Below are 19931 nucleotides of genomic sequence, written 5' to 3'. Positions count from 1 at the left end.
AATAATTTAGATTTAATATTTTATAAAATAAATTTTTAATTATAATCCTATATTTTGAATTGTAGTTTAAATGAAACTAGTTATATTTTAAACTTATTTTTATAAATGAATTATTTACATATTTTTTTATTACTCATAAGTATTCTTTTAATAAAAATAATTATATTCGAAACATAATCGAATGTTAAATGTGAGTACCTGGATCAGTGATAATTCAAACAATAATATACAACATTATGAGATATTAATCTTTTTTACTAGACCCAGCTTTCATTGCTTACTATCCAGAGATAGCCTGAATAATATGGATTTAATATTAAATTTTTTTAATTTTTATAAATTTTTAATTTTAGTTAATACAATAATAAAAATAAAAATAATTTTCTAAGATGCACTTTCTCAAAAAAAAATCACAAGTTTCTCCCTCCATTAAAAAATATAAAATATTTTTAACTGAATCTCACCCCAATAAAGTAATTATCTACTTTTAAACTAATCATATCTTTTTATATTTACCTTTATTAAATACCCTATAATAAATATAAAGTCATATATTAATAGGGATACTTTTGAAATAAAGTAATAATTACATCTCGAAAGCTTAAAAATGTCTTATATTTTTTAATATCTAATTTCTCAAAAAATGTCTTATATTATTAAACGGAAAAGGTAAAAAATTTAAATTTTAACCTTCTAGAATAAATTCGGATAATTAATTTATAAAAAAATAATTAAATTTAAATTATTTAAATTAAAATTAGACTGTTTGAATCAATTATCAAGCAGATTTATTAAAAAATTATAAATTTTATTTGATAAATAGAAAATTAAAATTAAAATTAAAATTAAAAATGTTAAATTTACGAGATTCAAATCTTTATTCTTTACCTGCTCTTTGTGTAGGGCCGAGAGGCAGCACCTCGGCGAAGAGAAGCTGGATCCCGTATTAAAAGTTAAAACACTGATTGGAACTTGAAAGTCTTCAGAGACTAAAGAAATTGTTTCTTTCAACATGTGATTGGATTATTGGATTATCTTTTCCTTTGTAAAATACAATCTTAGTTACTGTTTGTTCTCCAGTGAAAACAATACTAACATTTTTTTAAATAAATACATCAATAATAATAATGCACAGGGGCATAATCTAGTTATCCATAGGGCTATAAAAAGAATTGGATATGACCAAATTTTAATCTAACTCAAAATCTGATCATTTTCACAAAAAAAAAATTAGATTAGATATTTCACAATCTGACTTGATTTAGTTATAATTCAAAAATTAATAAGATTGAATTTGATCTATTGAATTAAGAGAAGTAATAATTTATTTCATTTTGATAAACTTAATTAAAATAATAAAAATATTTATGATTATAAAAAATCCATAATAATCTCTAATAACAATAAAAAAATATTTTAAGTACAATTTACATGATTCAAATTCATAATTGCAACAACAACATTTAACAAACTTCACTAACATGTCCAAAATGCATTACAACAACAATTTAATAACAAACTAAATTAAAATTATATTAAATAGAAGAGTTAGATGTGAATGAAGGGAATGCTACATTCAAACTTAAACTATTTAGATATATTAAAAATAATTAAAATTATATTAAAATAATTTCATAAAATCAGATCTGATTGAATCAAGTGGTCTAAGAGATTGATTTCCTATCCAGTCTAACTTAAGAAGTTATTTAGTGTTATTAGTCTCATTAGTCTTTTGAACTAATTTTTTTATTGGACTGGACCGGACTTGTTCAGTTTGGATTGGATTAGACAAAACAATTAGACTTTTGCACAATTCTAATTATTAATATATCATGCTCTCAAGCAAGATTTTTTTATCACATAAAATATTAACCTATACAACTGCTCCTCTAATCTTATTTGTAAAATAAAAAGGCCTAACATTTATTTTGATTCTATTTATACTACATTACAATTATTATTATGTTTCTTTTTATTCTTTTACCTCTATTAAATATGAAAAAAATTATTAAATAGTAAGGTATTTTATTTTTTAAATAAATATATTTAATAGGAATAAAATTAAAAATATATCAAATTTTTATATAGAATTAATGAGATTTATAAATTTTTATGCTGAAAATATTTTATAAAAAAATAGAAAGAGCACATCTAGGGATCCAACTTGCAAGCTGCCACATGTAGAAGTAACAATAAAACGAAGAAGCGAACTCCTCTGGCAAGATTAATTGATCAATGTGAAGAGTGTGTAGCTGATGAGTCGGGGACACACTTTAATCAATAAAGAAAAGAAGAAGAAGAAGAAGCAGAAACAAGAGGCTAAGCCTAAAACTAGGGGACGTACACTGGAGAACAAGGTATGGGCCCACGTTAATAATTATTACGGCACAATTATTTTGGCCTGTCTTGTGAAGAATCTTTCAATGCCTATGCACTATGCAATGGGCCCCTCTCTTTCTCTCTCTCCCTCTCTGAGTTTTGTTGGAAAAATTGCACCTTCATTCCAAAAACAAATAATATTTTCAATTTTTTAAATAAGATGTATTTATAATTTTACAAAAATATATATAATTAAGTGACATGCATTTATAATTTACAAAAAAAAATTATAATAATATGTTATTAATATTCATTATTTAATTATAAATAATATATGATAAGTTATAAATGTATATAATTTAAAATTTAAAAACATTTTATAAATTTTATAAAATTTTTTAGTACTAAATTTTTTTTTAAAAGACCTTGGTGTAAACTAAATTTTTTTTATAAGACCTTGGTGTAATATTTTATTTTTTATTTTAATATTAAAAATTAAGTCAATTAATATATTAATTCATTAAATAAAATAGCTTGAGAAGAGTATTTATTTTAATTCTATTTATATGATATTTTATAATTTTTATATCTATTTTTATTCTTTTATTACTATTAAATACTTGAAAATTATTAAATATTAAAGCATTTTATTTGTAAAGCAGATATATTTAATATGATTAAAATTAAAAAATTCTTAAATTTTTAGATAGAGATAATAAAATTTAAGTTTTTTAATTTTAATAAAATATTCATAAAATAATTTATAATTAAGGTTAAAGAATATTTTGTTCAAGCTATGACCATGCTCATTTTTTTTGCTTCCTAGTTTCTTTTTCCATAAAATTTAGTGGGATTTAGGCTTAAGTTGGAGATATTTATTTTTAATAAATTATATTATTGACAATATCATTATTTATTTCAATGTAAATATGATAATAAAACAACAGTTACATGATAAGATTGTAGAAAAATATTTTTATAATATATAAATAATATAACTCATTTTTTAAATTTTATATATAATCTTTGGTAAAAAAATTATATAATATTCCATTCGTTTAAAAATATAAAATACTTTTTGAGAAGTTGAATATTAAAAAATATATGATATTTTTAATATTTTAAAGTATAATTATTACTTTTTTTAAAAGTACCCATATTAATAATAACTTTATATTTATTGTAGTATATTTAATATGAATAAATATAAAAATATAATTTTTATTTAAAAATAAATAATTACTTTAGATAAAATTTAATTAAAAATAATTTATATTTTTAACTAGACAAGCATCATATAACTTTTTAAATTATTCAAATTTTACAAAAGTCAAAGTAAGTAATAGTAAAATAAGAAAATCGTACTTATTATTAATTAAAAATTTTAAATATAATATCTCTAAGGTGTTGTCTCATGTCTGAATGCTAGTGAACATTCCACCAGCAATGATATTTCCCTCGTTTTTTTTTTTTTTTGGGCCCCTCTTTCCCCTTCTTTTCTTTTTGACCGGAATCAAAACACTTGGCCAACAATACTTCTTTTTCTTTTAAATTTTCCTTCTTTAATTGATTTATGATAAAACGTGTTACAGTGATATGCTCGGCCGAAAAGGAAAAGATTAATTGCCAAGCTTTAATAAAGTGTAAATAGCATGGCAGAGCTTGAGATTGAGTTAAAATACAAAGCTTCTTAAATTAATATGTTGTCCCTGCCGTACAGAGATTATTTAAAAATATTTATTACCTTAAAAATAGTTATTTTATCGGGAGAATATCAATGAAAGAACTTCAAAAAAATTTAATGTCCGGTAAAGATTTATAACAAGTAAATATTAATAAATTAATATATAAAGTTATTATTTTAATTTATCAAATATTTAATTAGTCCATGTTCTTGTCAAATATTGATTTTTTGAAGAGTCTTTCTTTAATATTCTCCTTATTTTATTTTGTTTTTTTATAGCTTGAACAGTTTAACTAATAAAAAATTATTGAATAAAAATATTCTCTCCATTCAAAAATATAAGATATTTTTAATTGAATCTCACTTCTAATAAAGTAATTGTTTACTTTTAAACTAATCCTATTTTTCTATATTTAACCCTATTTAATAGGGTGCTTCAACATAAAAAAATATAAAGTAATTTATTCAATAAGGTACTTTTGAAAAAAAAAGGTAATGTTTACATTTTGAAATACTAAAAATGCCTTACATTTTTTAACATCCAATTCTTAAAAAAAGTTTTATATTTTTAAACGGAGGGAGTAATAAATAAGGACTTTTTTAAGTATGATAATGATAACTGAAAACCTTGAATATTTGAAATAACATGAAAGGACAATTGTCCTTATATTTACAACCAGAAACAAATGACTTTACAAAATTAATCTCACAACCAAATGACCTCATTCACTATTAATATATTATACAAGTTTTTCATTGTTAATACGTCACATAAAGTCCTTTGATGTTAATGTGTCAAGTAAAATTCTTCAGTGGCAAAAGCAAAACTGGCTGCTATCCTTCCTTAACCATGAGGACGGATTATGTAATCTGAAGAAGAAAACAAAAAATGGACTGCCTTAATAACACTATTGGATTCTTAAGCTGCACAAGCTGAAAATCGTCCCTGTAACTGTGGGCTTGACATTGGCACATTTAGCAGTCACTTCAGCTCAATTGAATGTGAGATTAATGCCAGTTCTCACTTGATACTCCGCTACTACACGTAATTTTAGATGTGCCTCTAATGTTTGTGAAAGTCACATTGCTTATCTTTATCTTCGATGGGGTCTAATCCATTATCGAAAACATGCAAAAAGACATGGATAAAAATGAGAAGCCACTAATACTAGGAAGAAAAATGACAATGAAGAGTTTGAATTACACACCAATTTGTCACATTGATTTGATGGGTGTGAGCTCCTACTTATTAATTAACCCACTAACATTTACCACTTATCCCACATTTTAATATAATCCCATCATACTTCTCATTTGACAAATATAATTATAAATTCACATTCTATTCAACTAACTAATGATGGCCCTCACGAGCTTATACTCAGAAAGTTAGTCAATTTAATCCATTAAAAACACATACTCACAATTAATATGCATTGACAGTCCTATTTATTAATATATAAATATACACAATATAAATTCTCTTTACATATATGCTAAGGTATTACAAACAATTACTAATTGTATGCCTTTAATTGCTTTTTCCTTTGTACCTATAAAGCATCATTTGTAAAAATATTGGTAGCAGAGTGTGAGATAAACATTTCAATAACTAAGAAATTTTAACTTCTACATATACTTAAACAGCATTTAAAGTTGTGTGAGCATAATAGTCCCACACTCCAAAACTACATATAATACCACATAGTCACATATGATACCATGCATTTCTATAAATATGAATGCATGATCATCTACCACATTATAACCTTATTCCTTTTCATTGAGTCCATGAGCTGCTAAGTAATAGGCATTAATTTAGATATCTTGACTCACCCCAAGGTCTTCAATGTTTGAGGGGTAACCCAGTCAAAGGTCACCACTTCCTAAACTTAAACTATGGACTCCCTGCCCATAGGGTGTCATATAATTGTCAACACACATATCCACTCCTTAAGTGAGTATCTTCAACTAAGCCGGAACCACACCTAACTCCCATTGAAGATAGTGCCACAACTAAACAACTCTAGGTGCTACCTAGATATTGTTCATGCCGCATGGACTTAAATCTATTCTCCCAAATCATAGGGCGAACTCCCACCCATCTATGTCACATATGTACATCACATTTATGATCGTCCCAACCTCATATTCTCAACATTTTTATCACATATGCAAATCACGTATTCCTTAATAATTCATAATTACACAATAATTCATGATTCCACAATAATTTGTAATATATCACATTCAATACTTCAATTCATTACTTAAGCTTGCAATACATAAATTACATACACAAACATCTTTTTCACATTCTCATATATATATATAGTTCATGCTCATACATTTTCCTTAAGAACATCATTTATTAAAAAAATATAATAAATGCTAGAGTTAATATATGAGGGAATTTAAGTTCCTAGTTAACTCCACTCTTAAGTCAATCAAAAGGGCACTCAAAGCATGCTTCCACAAATTAAAGACTCCAATCCCGCACAACAGTCACAAAACATTAATCTACAGTTAACATCATACAATTTATCATTACCGACATAGGTAAATACCCAACACTATCCATGACCTAACATAATACTCTAAATTCATTCTGTTAATTATTTTTAAGTTTTCAATAACATTATTAAATTCATGAGACCCCCAAGAGTCTAACTAAATCTACTCTAAATCTTCATAGTCCATTATTTAATTGTAAGGATTCTTTATTAGGTATAGGGTTTTAAGTTAAATCTCATATGAAGGACAAAGTTAATAAATTTTACATAAGAAAACAAATTAAAGATCCAACTATTGAAACTATCGAGTTAGATGTCACAAACCTACTAACTAAATGTGTGTCTAGTTTTCAATTTGGTAAAAATATATTTGTTAAAAATTCATTTAATTTGGCAAAAGTCAGTTCAGTAAAAGTCAGTTGTTGTAATAAAATTTATATTTGAATATATTTTTTTAAAAATTAGTTTAGTAAACTAAAAGTTATTCAGATTAATGATGATTTATACTTTAAAATATGTTTTTAAATACATAATGACCAAAAAATACATTGATTTATGATAATTTTTATGTATTAAAAATTTTTAAAAAATGTGAAAAAATTTAAAATAACATAAAATTTAGTATGTTAAATAATAAGAATAAAAAAATATAAAGTTTGGCATGTTAAAAAAAATAATATAATAAATAGTTTAACATACATTAATATTGAAAATTAACATCACTCAAAAAATATATATGATATACTTTTTATTTTAAAAAATTTAACCAACTGGACAAATCTTTATTGGTTGATAAAAAAATTTAAATAACATAAAATTTTATATATTAAATAATAAAACTATAAACCATAAAATTTGATTTATTGGACAAAAAAATTATAAATAGGTGAATTTACATCAATTTTAAAAATTAATGTGATTAATTATTTAATGTATATTGCTAAAACATGATCTTTAATTATTATTATTTAAATGATTATAATATTTTTAATGAATTAAAAATATTTTTAACTAAAATAATAACAAATTATACTTGGGATATCATCGTCAAATTACACCCCACTTTCCAAATCAACTTTGAATAACTTTCTTAAAGTACTTTTAGGATGCACTTTTATCTCTTTATATTTTTGCAAATAACATTTTACATCCCAAAAGTGAGAACGTACTTCCAAAAGGTCAAAAGTGGGTTATCCAACGACACGTTAAATTTCAGCAAGATCTATGGTGAACAAATTTACAAACAAAAATTTACCAAGACTACATTGTGACAATGCGAAAATGGCTGTTACAAATGACAAAGTTAATAACTCTCTAATTAAAAAATTAATTAGTGATCCAACCATTTAAAATGATGAATTGGATATTATGAACTTGATGACCAAATTTAACCTAATCCAATAGTGAACAAATTCAAAAATGTCAATTTATCAAAACTACTCTGTGAAGATGTGAAAATAGCTATTACGAATGATGAAGTTAATAACTCTTTTAATTAGGAAACTATTCAATGACAAAATAGTAAAAAAGGCCGAATTGGATATTACAAAGCTTATGACCAAATTTAAGCCCAATCCAATAGTAAACAAATTTGTAAATGTTGATTTATTAAGACTGTTTTGTATAGATGCGAAAACATTTTTTTCTCTGCTTCTCTCTTGAATGACTGTAACTTAATCGTGGATATAATATGACCTAATCTGACTCTTCTCTTTTCTTCTCTACTTAGTGAAACTCACAATAGGCTTCAATATTGAGCCTTTCTTTACATAAGAAGGGTGCCTAAACTCATTAACATCAATTATCTTCAAAACACACAATTTAATTATTAATTAAACCTTATAATTTCTTTAAATTAAATTCCTAAATAAAAAATCAACCTTATAATTTCCTTACATCAAATTTTCAAATAAAAATAGATGTTATAGTAGGCAATATTCCTAGTGTATGATCACAGGGTTTGAGACATTATTCATAATAATATCTTCAAAATGCATGTTAAACAAAGTAATAGCTCTTGGAGTGTCAGGCCATGTCTTGATCCTCACACCATCCATTTGTTATAAATGGTGCAGTTTCTAACTTTGACATCTGATACTAGTGCTTCATTATCATATCTACCAAGATTTCCAACTCTAATGCCATGGCCAGGTCATAAATAAACATTCACCACTGTCATGTTAGTGTTACCATCACCTAATGAGACACAATCATCTCTTGCACCACCATGGGTATTTGAAACAACCACTTCATTTGACTTTCAGATATGAATTCCTTCCGTGCTGGGGCCATCTTCGGGTGCATTAATATTGAAACCATCAAAGTTGAAATTGTTGCATGAAAGAACATCAAGAAGAAAATTTTTGCTGTCATTTGAAGTTATACCCTTGACAAATGAATTGTTGATGAAGTTGAAGCCAATGTTCTACTCATTTGACACAAAATTAATTAATGTGATAGGAGAAGATTCTTTTTCATGATGTTCGTGGCAAGTTCCTCAAATAGAAAAGTGCCTTGTTCTTCTAACACATTCCTTTGTGTATTTCTTTTTCTTTAAATAAAGAGAAGATGTAGAATAGGGGAAAATATATCTATTTGGTGTAGTAATTGGTTAAAAAAAATTAGAAATGCACATGATACACTTCTCAGAAGATGTAGACCTAATCCATATTCATTCTCTCATTTTTCAAAGATGCATGTATGTAATGCGGTGCAAAGTTCATGGATCACGCTCTTCCTCTAATCATGAGATTAAAGCAACATATAATTGTTTTTTTCAAAAAAAAACAAGGAGAGAATAATCATATATATGATTTGAGATAGAAGAATATATGTATGTTTGGATGTTATTTGCCATGGTGGGCCAATCACATTTAGGATTATGTATACAATCATTTCCTTTCCAAGCAGTAGTAGGACCCTGGCCATCAACATTTCCGGTTCCAAATAATGTGAAGGCATTCACGTATCCCGTTTTAACCAATTGGTTTGCACCTTTTACTGTAGCTGGGCTGCTAGTGCTTGAATTAAGGGAGAACTTCAACTAAAGATTAGGGATGTAACTTAATTATTAATGGGTTTCAAAAAATCTGAAACTTCAGTTCAATCTAGGAGAATTGAAGTACAAATAATGTCAATGGTAAAAAGACTAAAGTATCCTTTACTTGTTATACAAAATTATTAATCATTAATTCATTTTATTATTTCACTTGTTAATTTATTAATATAAATTATAAATTATATGAATTAACATGTCAATAATTATACAAGATTTGACATCAGTTGCTTAATCACAAGCAACAATACCAATTCTTAAATTGCTAATTTTACTTATTAATTTACTAATATAATTTGTAAATTACTAATAGGTCTTTATTATTTATGATTGATAGTTAATCAATAAGTAAAGCTTCAGTAATTTACAATTAATGTGAATAAATTAACAAGTAAAGTTAGCAAATTAACAACTAATGTTGGTGCTTGTTTGACAAACGAATGTAATTTATAACTCATATTGATAAATTAATAAGTCAGGTAAGAAAATTAATAACTAATGGTTCTACATAACAAGTGAAAGGTACTCTAGTTTTTCTACCGTTAAAATTATTTCTACTTTAGTCCTCTTTGAATTGACATTTTAATTTTTTTAGGAGACCCACTAGTAATCAAGTGACATCCTTGGTCCTTATTTGAAATTCTCCCTTGAATTAAACCATCAACTTGTAACTCAATTGAAGGAGACTTGCATGGTCCTCAAAGATAGGGTTTGGGTGAACAAAAAACTTTAATTAAGGTAGCATTTGAATATGTGGATTTAGATTTAGATTTTGGTGGATTTCACATCATGTATTTCAAATCTCTAATTTAAATCCATGTATTTAAAATTCTTTGTTTGCATTGTAGTTTAAAAATTTTCAAAGGAAGAAGAGTAAAAAGTTGAAATTTGAAATGAAAATGGAAAATAATTGGGAGCGGTGAATTTACTTCTATTTTCTAATCAACAAGAAATGATAATGAAGAATGAAAATAATACAAAAGTTATAAAGGTATCAATAGTAAAAAGGTGAAAAAAATTGAAGTAATTAGAATTTCATCAAATGATTAGGGTATAAAAGAAATTTAAAATTATAAACAAAATGTAATAAGAGACTGACAAATCCAAATTCATAATTTTTGAACATGCAAATAAAAATTTTAATTTAAATTAAGATCCAATTTCAAATTCTTGTAAGGTGAGAAACAGTAGACTTATGTTTGTGCTATGGCATTGTATCAGTTATATCTCCATTAGAATTTCCACCGTAATTAGCTATGTTGAAGTCTGCTGCTTGAGCTAAAATGAAGGAACTCAGAAAAAAGAACAAGGCTCCTATGGTAACAATACTCATTTTCCTCAACATTGTGATTAATTCTTTTTGTTTCCGAAATGTAGTTCATAGATATGATCAAAACTGATTTGCGTGGCAGATTATTTTTTACAATGAAAAAATAACAATAAAATCTCTTTAAATTATATAAATGATAATTTGGTCTCTCAAAATGTCATAATTTCAATTATGTCTTTAAGGACTTCTTTGTTAATAACTTTTTTAGTGAGGATATAATTTTACCCTTATTAAAATAATAAACTCTAATCACAATTTTTCTTTAAAGAATTACAACTTTTGTTTTATAAATCGTAAGAATTGAACAAAGAATTATAACTTATTAATTGTAATTTCTATTATTAAAAAATAAATTCCAATCACAACTTTTATTTTAGGAATAACAACTATTATTTTGTGAATTATAAAAGTTAAACAAGAAATCACAATTTATTAAGTATAATTTTTATTATTAAAAACTAAGTTTTCAAAATAATAAACCCCATTCACAACTTTTGTTTAAAAAATTACAACTTTTCTTTAAAAAATTGTAAGAATTGAACAAGAAATTATAAATTGTCAATAAGAGTAAAATATTTTTTTTAATTTAAAAGTTATTGACAGGAAGTTTTTAAAAGACTTCATTAAAATTATGACATTTTAAAAAATTAAATTATTATTTATATAATTTAAAAGTATTTTATTATCATTTTTCTTTTTATAATCACAAAACATAGTGCTATAAATTAAATAGTCAAAAAGCTAAAACTAATCAGAGACTAACTTGCCAAAGTACATGGAAAGAAGGCGTCCATTCAAACTAAGAATGCCCACACTCCCCAAACCCCCCCCCCCCCTCGGGGCCAAAAAAAAAAAAAAAGGTGGTAGCGAACAGAAACATGATTTCGTTCAGATAGTGTCTTTTCAATTAACTTTGACTTCTATTTATGAATACCCCAAAAAAAGCTAACACCATTTTTGCAAATACTTCAATAATAAAAAAAAAACCACATGGTGATATTTTTCCTTTTATTAATTGCAGAACCTACCTTCCTCATCATATTACTTGAAACCAAAATTATAAATAAAATATCCTCAGTATACCATGTTGAGACACCCTTTACCATTGTGATAGTACAAATTAGGAATAATCAATAATATAGATACTAGGTAGTTACAAAAAAGAAAGAAAAAAATCTAACATTACATTAATTTTTGATAAAAATATAACTTGATAAAAATGTATTTTCTGAACTTTTATTTTTATTTTTTCAGAATCCTAAAGTTAAAGTTTACTCTGAAATTTGAATATGTTTTTATATCATAGGAAGTTAAAGTATCTAATGACAAATCATTGCAATAAATTAAGAATATATTAATATAGTGAGTTTTTATCGTACCTGAAATTAATGTAGTATTTCTAAAGTCTCAATAGTATAAGATATATAAAATAAAACAAATACAATTATATAACATTGGGTTAAAGGATAAAAATATTCAAGAATTTTTTTACTACGACCATCAAATATTTTTAAGTTAATAAAGGTACAAAAATACCCATTGATTCTTTTAAATAAGGGCACCCTTTTTCAATCTATTAAAATCACTTAACGTTCATCAATGTGGATCCAAGATGTTAGGTTAAAGAGTGAAAATATCTAGAAATTTTTTCTTTGGGAGCAAAAATACCTAAACTTAACAATAGTAGATGCTTGCGGAGAAAAAGTTTTTGTTTGATATTTTTGCACCTTATATTTGCTTCTTTTTTTTTTTCTTTTAATGGTTAATATTAATAGATGTCAAGCAAAATTAACAAGATGTGGGGAAAGATGTCCTTATTAAAAAGAGTTCATGAATATTTATGCATCATTATTAACTTTAGGATAATACTAGACGCTTTTATTGAAAAATATTTTGGGTATTTTGTCCTTTAACCCTATAATATGTATTGGATTCTATTGATAACCTTCAGCATACAGAAATTTTAATAAAGGACCATGATATGAAGTTAAACGCTTGAGAATCGATCTCTTATAACTAACTGCATAGATACGATCATATGAAGTGAAACTCATTATGCCTAGTGTTATTGTGGCGCACATCAAATTATAGAATTTACAATAATTAATAATAAAATAAAACAAACTAATACTAACCTCATCATCCTGTAGTATAAGGGAAACTAATTATATATGGATCACATTAAAGACGGAAAAATTTGAATTATTTAAATGTCATAGATGGAAAATGGTATTTATTTGCAGTTATAAAACTCTTCTAATTATTGAATAATCAATGAAAAGTCACTTATAAATTTAAGAAAATTCAATTAATTATGAATTTAAATAAAATCACTTGTAAATTTAGGGAAAGTCAATTTTAAATGAATAAATAATTTCATAAATATATACTTTGTCATTTGTAAATTTTGGAAAATAATTGTGAATTTATGAAAAATTAGTTGAAAATGAATATTTAAAAACATGATAGAGTCCCTAAATAATTGATTTGCAATTAACACTATTCATATCTATTCATAATTGGCACTAGTACAAAAAATGACTTTTTACAGCTGTTAAAAATGACTTTTTACAGCAGTTAAAGAGGTGATGTTATTTCAGGGGGTGTAGAAAGTCCTTCTTTTTATATCAGTTATAAACTCGATGTAAAACCTAATAAAACCGATGTAAAAACTAATATTTTTATATTAGTTATAAAGCCGATGTTAAAAATTATATACAAAAAAATAAAAAAAATTTACTTCAACTTTTAACATCAGTTGGAAGTTTAACCGGTGTTAAAAGTCTTAGTTGGCAATCCAACCAGTGCTAAAAGTTCACTTTTAACACCGGTTATTATCATAACGGGTGTAAAAAATATTATATTCTATAGCGATTATGGTAATAACCAGTATAAAAAGTATTAACTTTTTTATATTATATTTATTTATTAATTTTACTCATTCCTATACATAAAATTTGCCAAATCAGACAGTTCAATTCATTTACAATTGTTTATCAAGTATTTATCAACTATACAAAACTATTTAACTATTAAAAAAACTAACAATTGTCTAAATTATCAAAATTGCCATTCCTGTACATAAAAATTGTCAAATCAGAAAGCTCAATTCATTTACAATTGTTTATTAAGTATTTATTAACTATACAAAAATATTTAACTATTAGAAAAATTAACAATTGTCTAAATTGTGTCAACTATCAAAATTAAAACATATCTATCTAAAAGTAACAAAAAACCTCACAAGTTCTCCACAAAAATAGGTTACTCAACGTATGCGAATGTCTTCAATTTTAGCTTCAGAAAATGCATCCGAATTGTCAAACATTTAAAATTTGATTCATAAAATAGGCGTATTAATCAATCTCAAAATAAAATAAAACTTTTAAAAATATATTTACCTCTTTTGTAAATTCGATCATGCCAAATGTGATAATATTGAGCATATGTCATGACATATAGACCGCACAAGTTTGTCCTCACCGGTTGTCTATGACTCTGTATAAGAACAAATCATAAAAAATTAGTATGAAATCTTAATAATTGAACATATTAATAAAGTATAACATCACCTTTGGCTTAATCCATCTGAGATCCTTAAGCTCATGTCCATGCTTTTGTAAGACTACATTTTAATATGTTCTCATTGCCCTATGATCAAGATTACCAAGTTAGTAAATATATTCAAAAAAATTAAATTAAATAGTTTAGCAAAAGTATTCTTATAAGTCTATCGTCTTCTTCATTTGTTTCTCAAGTTTGTAATGGAGGGAGCATAAAAAGATGACAGTGTTGCTCTTCATTAAAAGAATAAATAACTGCTAATGGTCCTTGCTAAATACGATACAAGTTAAAATAAATTCATATTAAAAAAACTATTAATTATAAAATTGATCCTTATGAGTGCACATATGGAGCCATAAAAATGTTCTTTTTGACTTCACATATTCTCTGTTGGAGGTACATGGCGCTTAACTCTGGAGTATTACCTTTCTCTATCATGTGATGAGGGCAAAGGAATCCAAACTTATCATCTTTGCCTGATGTAATGCACAAATGATGAATGTATTTACAATAATATAATTATATTAGTTTACTAAACTTGATGATTAAGTTTACTTACAACAATGTAATTATATTAAAGAAAAACATACTTACATCATAAATAGTTCAATATATGGTGTGGTAAGTTGATTATTCAACAGAAGTTGAACTAAATCTTTCCATTCAATTGTCATTATCATGTCTTTCTTACCCACAACCTCTGAATCCATTTCTAAACTCTTGAATTCAAATGATAAATCATACGCCATTAAGATCATTTGCTGATGCAGAGTCAACGAGGGTTGTGGACGTTTTGGGAGATTCAGAAAGGAAAGATTCTACATAATAAAAAGGCAAGAAATAGTTAATAAAAACATATATTAGGAAGTTGCTACATAATAAAAATTCATGAAATTTCATACCACAGCTTAAACTAGATTCACAAGTCTTTTGGCTATAAGATAAAATTACCAACGACTTCAACCACAGTCTTTACCTCATCAATAAGGAATGGAACCAAAGCATCTGGCACTTTTAGATCTGCAACCACTACTCTTACTTGATCATCTTGAATTTTCTTATGGTAGATGGTTGACCCCAAGCTATAGATGCTATCAAGAGCAACCAAGCGTTTATTAGGATCTTCTAAAAATATCTCACATGGTTTACCAATGTTGTCATCAGAATGACCCTCTGACATATGCTCAAGAATATTACTCCCTTTTATACTATGAAATGCAGGAGACGTATGAACTGGTTCAGTAGTTGTCTCCTATCGTGAGCTCATCATGCTCATCATCTCCTCCTTCATTTTCTCTTTCGTTTGTAGAAGCCGAGCTACAAATGAAGCTTTGAACTCGTTCTTAGTCTACTACCTCACAGTGAATATCAATGTATCAAGCTCTTTTCTAGTCACTACACCTCCTGAATTGGGATGTATAGGTGCCCCAAAGTAGTCCTTAATGCCCACACCATATCCAATACCCCTCACACGACTCGGATGCTCTGGCTTACCTGTAGCAATTATTAAGATATCATTTATGGCCTCTGAAATGAAGCTTCCTTAGGCTTGTTTCTCCTTAAGAGCATCCTATAATATAAAAATAACAATATTAATTAATAATATATATAATTGTATAGAAATTTAAAGGGACAAGGAATAATAATTTTACTTACAATCCTCTCAGCAATCTCTCATGCTGTCTCACTTGTATAGCTTCCTTTCTTGTATTGATGTCCATATATCCATTTCTCCTCCTGAGAGATAGGTGATGGTGGAGAAAGGAGTATGGAAGGATCAGACTTAGCTTCTTCTTCTTCTCTCTTCTTCTATTTCTCTACTATCAATATATCATCAGCTCTAGCATAATCTCTACGAGACAGGGTACAAGGGCATTGATTCTACCGAACAATTTTTTGCCCTTTATCTCATTTTTCCTGTTAATAAATTAAATTTTTAGATCTTATAATTGAAGTAAATCTAAAAAATATTTAAATCAATTAAGAATCAACAAACTAAAGCCTTTTCAGAAGTTCAAATCCTAACAAATTCTTTCCAAGTATCTTTATTAAGAAATTGGTATGTATCAAGAGGATTGGGACGAGCCTGACCTTCTGGCACCTCAACAAAGATATATCTTCTAGCAAATCAGTCTTAAAATTTCTTGAACGTGTTCCACAATAAGAAATCAACTTGTGTCAACAATCTTGATTAGATGGAATGTTGTATGTGAGCTATAATGAAGACATAAGATAATAATCAGTAATTGTCTAATAATATATAACCATAAAAAATTTTTAATTTTTAATTATTTACCTAAATACTTTCCCAAATTTGTTCCTTCACACATTCTGGCACATCAGGCCAGTCCTCAAATATAATAGGAGGCTTGGTACGCGATAGGAGGCCAAGAAAACTAACAAACTTGGCTTTATGTAGCCCTATCAGATTTCATCTTCAGTCAAATTGAATTGATAACCTACGCCTAGCACTCCTACTTAAAGTCAGATCTCTTAATCGTGTGCCACGTCTCCCCCTCCTCACAGACTGGCTCTGACTTGGCTCCTTACTAGGGGTACCCTGACTTAACTCTTTACTAGGAGCAACATCACCAACTGATTGGCTTGTAATGGGCTGGCTCTGAGTGTCAGCTTATTAATTCAAATAAATGAAATTAATTAAAAAAAATTAAAGATAAGATAATTAAGAAAAACAATCCCACAACATAAATTTAATTGAACTAAATTAACATACTTTAATTTCAAAATTAAACTCATATAGGGATATTCTCTCATATCTCTTCATGGTGATCACTTCTTATGGCACGTTCATCATCTACTTCATCTACCACATCTAAAATTGGTAGCCCACTTGAGAAGTTAGGAGTTTCAAAAATATCAAAATTTGATTCATGATCATCATCACTATCAATCACCCTTTTTCCTTTAAGTGCTTGATAACTTATTGAAATTAATGCCAATTCAGTGCATTTTCCTACACTTTATGTGCTAAATTAGATCAATTGTAAATATTTTGGGTTAAATATAGGAAAATGAGTGTCATTTCAAATTAACATAAAAAATAAAGTTTATTAAGAATTTTGCAAAGATGCTAACTTTGATTTTAAATTTTAAAAAATCTCATAACCTTATTTATTGTTTCAGGTGATTTTTGTTAGATATTTTTAAAGAAATAGAGCCAAACAATGATTGAAGATGTATATGGAAGCAGAATAGTAGAAAAATGGAAGTCAAAACGAAAGATTAGAGACTTTGTGTCATGTGCTACGGCGCATGCTCAGTGTATCGCGGTATGTGGCACAGAGACCAGAATCCTGATGTGTGCCGCGACATACTGTCAACATGCCACGGCACATGGCCTTAATTCTGCTGCGCGTTTTGAGTTTCAGAATGAAAAAATTAGGGTAGAAAAAATATAAATGCGCCTGCAGAAGAGAGAGCACGATTTAGAGAGATTTTTTGAGGTTTGCCCTGCTAGGGTTTGGGGTTCTTGAAGGAGATTTGGCCAAGAATTAAAGATTTGCAGAGATTCAAGTGGATTTCTTTTGGTTTTTCTTCTTCTCTTCCCTTTTCTCTCTTTTTTTCTGATATGGATGCTATATATTATAGTTCCCTTGTTCTAGGATTATTTCAACCCTTTATATGGATTAATACTTGAATATTCCTCTCTTGTGGTAGTTAATGATATATATATGTGTTTATTTTATCCTATGCTTAATGCTTTTAAGTGCTTGATCACCATTTATATTGCTTTGTTCACTTAAGTTGTGCTTGAGAGAGCTAATTTAGGTGTAGAACTTGGATAAAATAGTTTTGGACTTGAAATTTTACAAAAATAAATGGAAGGTTTTGTTGGTAAAATAGAGATATTTTATTAACCCTTTATAGTCACATTAAGATTGGTGCTTAAAATTTGTTCGCACTAATTATTTTTAAGGGATTGTAAAATTTTAGTGTTTTCAAATATACTTGATTTTGACTTGAGAAAGCTTCTTCAAGTGAATAAAAATGTTAAGACTAACACTTATTTTCATTAAAAATATACTAGAGAGGAATTAATTTAAGTTCTATGAAATACAAAGGGAGGGATAATCCTAGTTCCTCATCTCCAAAAGTCAAAGTTTTAACAAGTTTTAATTGCTTTAAAATTATTTTAATCATATTTTTATTACTTTCACATAAAGAGAAATACTTTCAATTTGGTTCAACCTATCTTAAAGCTCAATAGTGAACTTCAACCCTCATTTGCCTAAAATCCTTGTGGGAATGATAATCTGGAATATTCTACACTTGTGATGACTTGCACGCTTGCGGTAACGCTTGATGGCAAACAAGTTCTTGGCATTGTTGCTAGGGAAATTAAAGCGGCAATTGTTTTGTTTTGGTTAATTTTTGCTATTGTGTTAGTAGGTTACGCTTGAGCTTTTTGCTTAATATTTTCATATGTATAAGTAGTTTAGTTAGCTTTTATAGATTCTATAGTTTTAAATTTTATTGAAAAGTTTGATACTTGTTCCTTGGTTTCACCTTGTAGGTACCTTCTTAACGCATGTAAGGACTCTTTCCCGATGAACTTGAAGTTGTTCTTGAAGGAGTAGTTAAAGAAGAAGGTGAAACAAGTGAGGAAGCTGCTCTTGAATTTGGAGAAGACATTCCTCCTCTTGGCAACAATATGGAGGGAGTTGATCAAGATGAGAACGACATCTTTAATCTGGATGACTTTCTTAACCGGGAAGCACAATCTTGTCATTTTAGCATCCAATTATTGGAAATTCAAGCTAGAAACTTCAAGGTTAAATAAGTCATGATCTAAATGATACTAATGTATGGACAGTTTGGGGGTAATGCTAATGAATACCCTAATGATCATCTCACAAGATTCATAGAGGTATGTGAGAATTTCAGCAAAATGGTGTCTCTAAGGATGCACTGAGATTGCGGTTATTCCCAATATCTTTGAAAAACAAAGCATGAGCTTAGTTGAATTCTCTTCCTAAACATTTAATTGAAACATGGGACGACCTAGTAATGAAGTTTAAGGCAAGGTTCATTCTGAAGGGTAGAAGAGCAATATTGAGACGTGAGCTTCTCAGTTTTGAACAACAACTGGGGCAACTTTTCTATGAAGCTTGGGAACGATTCAAGAAGTTAGTAAGAAGCTGTCCTAATCATGAACAAAAGAAGTATGTCATCATGAAAGCTTTTTGGAATGGGTTAGATGATGCAACAATGACCATGTTGAATAATGCTTCTAATGGCGGCATTGGCAAGATAAAGGTTAATGAGTTGTACAACTTATATGAAGACATTGCTTTTAGTACCATGCAACAATGCCACAAGAGAAGACATGCTAGGGGAGGTTTGCAAGAATCTAGCTCCTCTAAGGAGCTTACTTCTTAATTAGAGGCCATAAATTGAAGATTTGATAGTCTTGAGATTCAAATGAAAAGAGGGACTTCTTTTGGG

The 19931-nt window shown here is 27.3% G+C and overlaps 1 non-coding gene and 1 pseudogene across 1 annotated transcript; both read right to left on the bottom strand.

The window, feature by feature from the left end:
• Positions 1-5011: 5011 nt before the first annotated feature.
• On the bottom strand, positions 5012-15645 carry LOC129317459 (polygalacturonase-like; annotated as a pseudogene).
• A 3890-nt stretch (positions 15646-19535) lies between these two features.
• LOC129319117 (small nucleolar RNA R71) lies at positions 19536-19642 on the bottom strand. The gene has a single exon (XR_008595428.1). It is a non-coding gene; the product is annotated as a small nucleolar RNA R71 (small nucleolar RNA).
• Between the last annotated feature and the right edge of the window lie 289 nt (positions 19643-19931).

Source organism: Prosopis cineraria, unplaced genomic scaffold (genome assembly GCF_029017545.1).
Source record: "Prosopis cineraria cultivar Desert tree isolate PC_DT_omini unplaced genomic scaffold, ASM2901754v1 PC8, whole genome shotgun sequence".
NCBI classification, from domain to species: Eukaryota; Viridiplantae; Streptophyta; class Magnoliopsida; order Fabales; family Fabaceae; genus Prosopis; species Prosopis cineraria.
The sequence above is the reverse complement of the archived record's forward strand: the minus strand, read 5'-3'. Positions and strand labels throughout refer to the sequence as shown.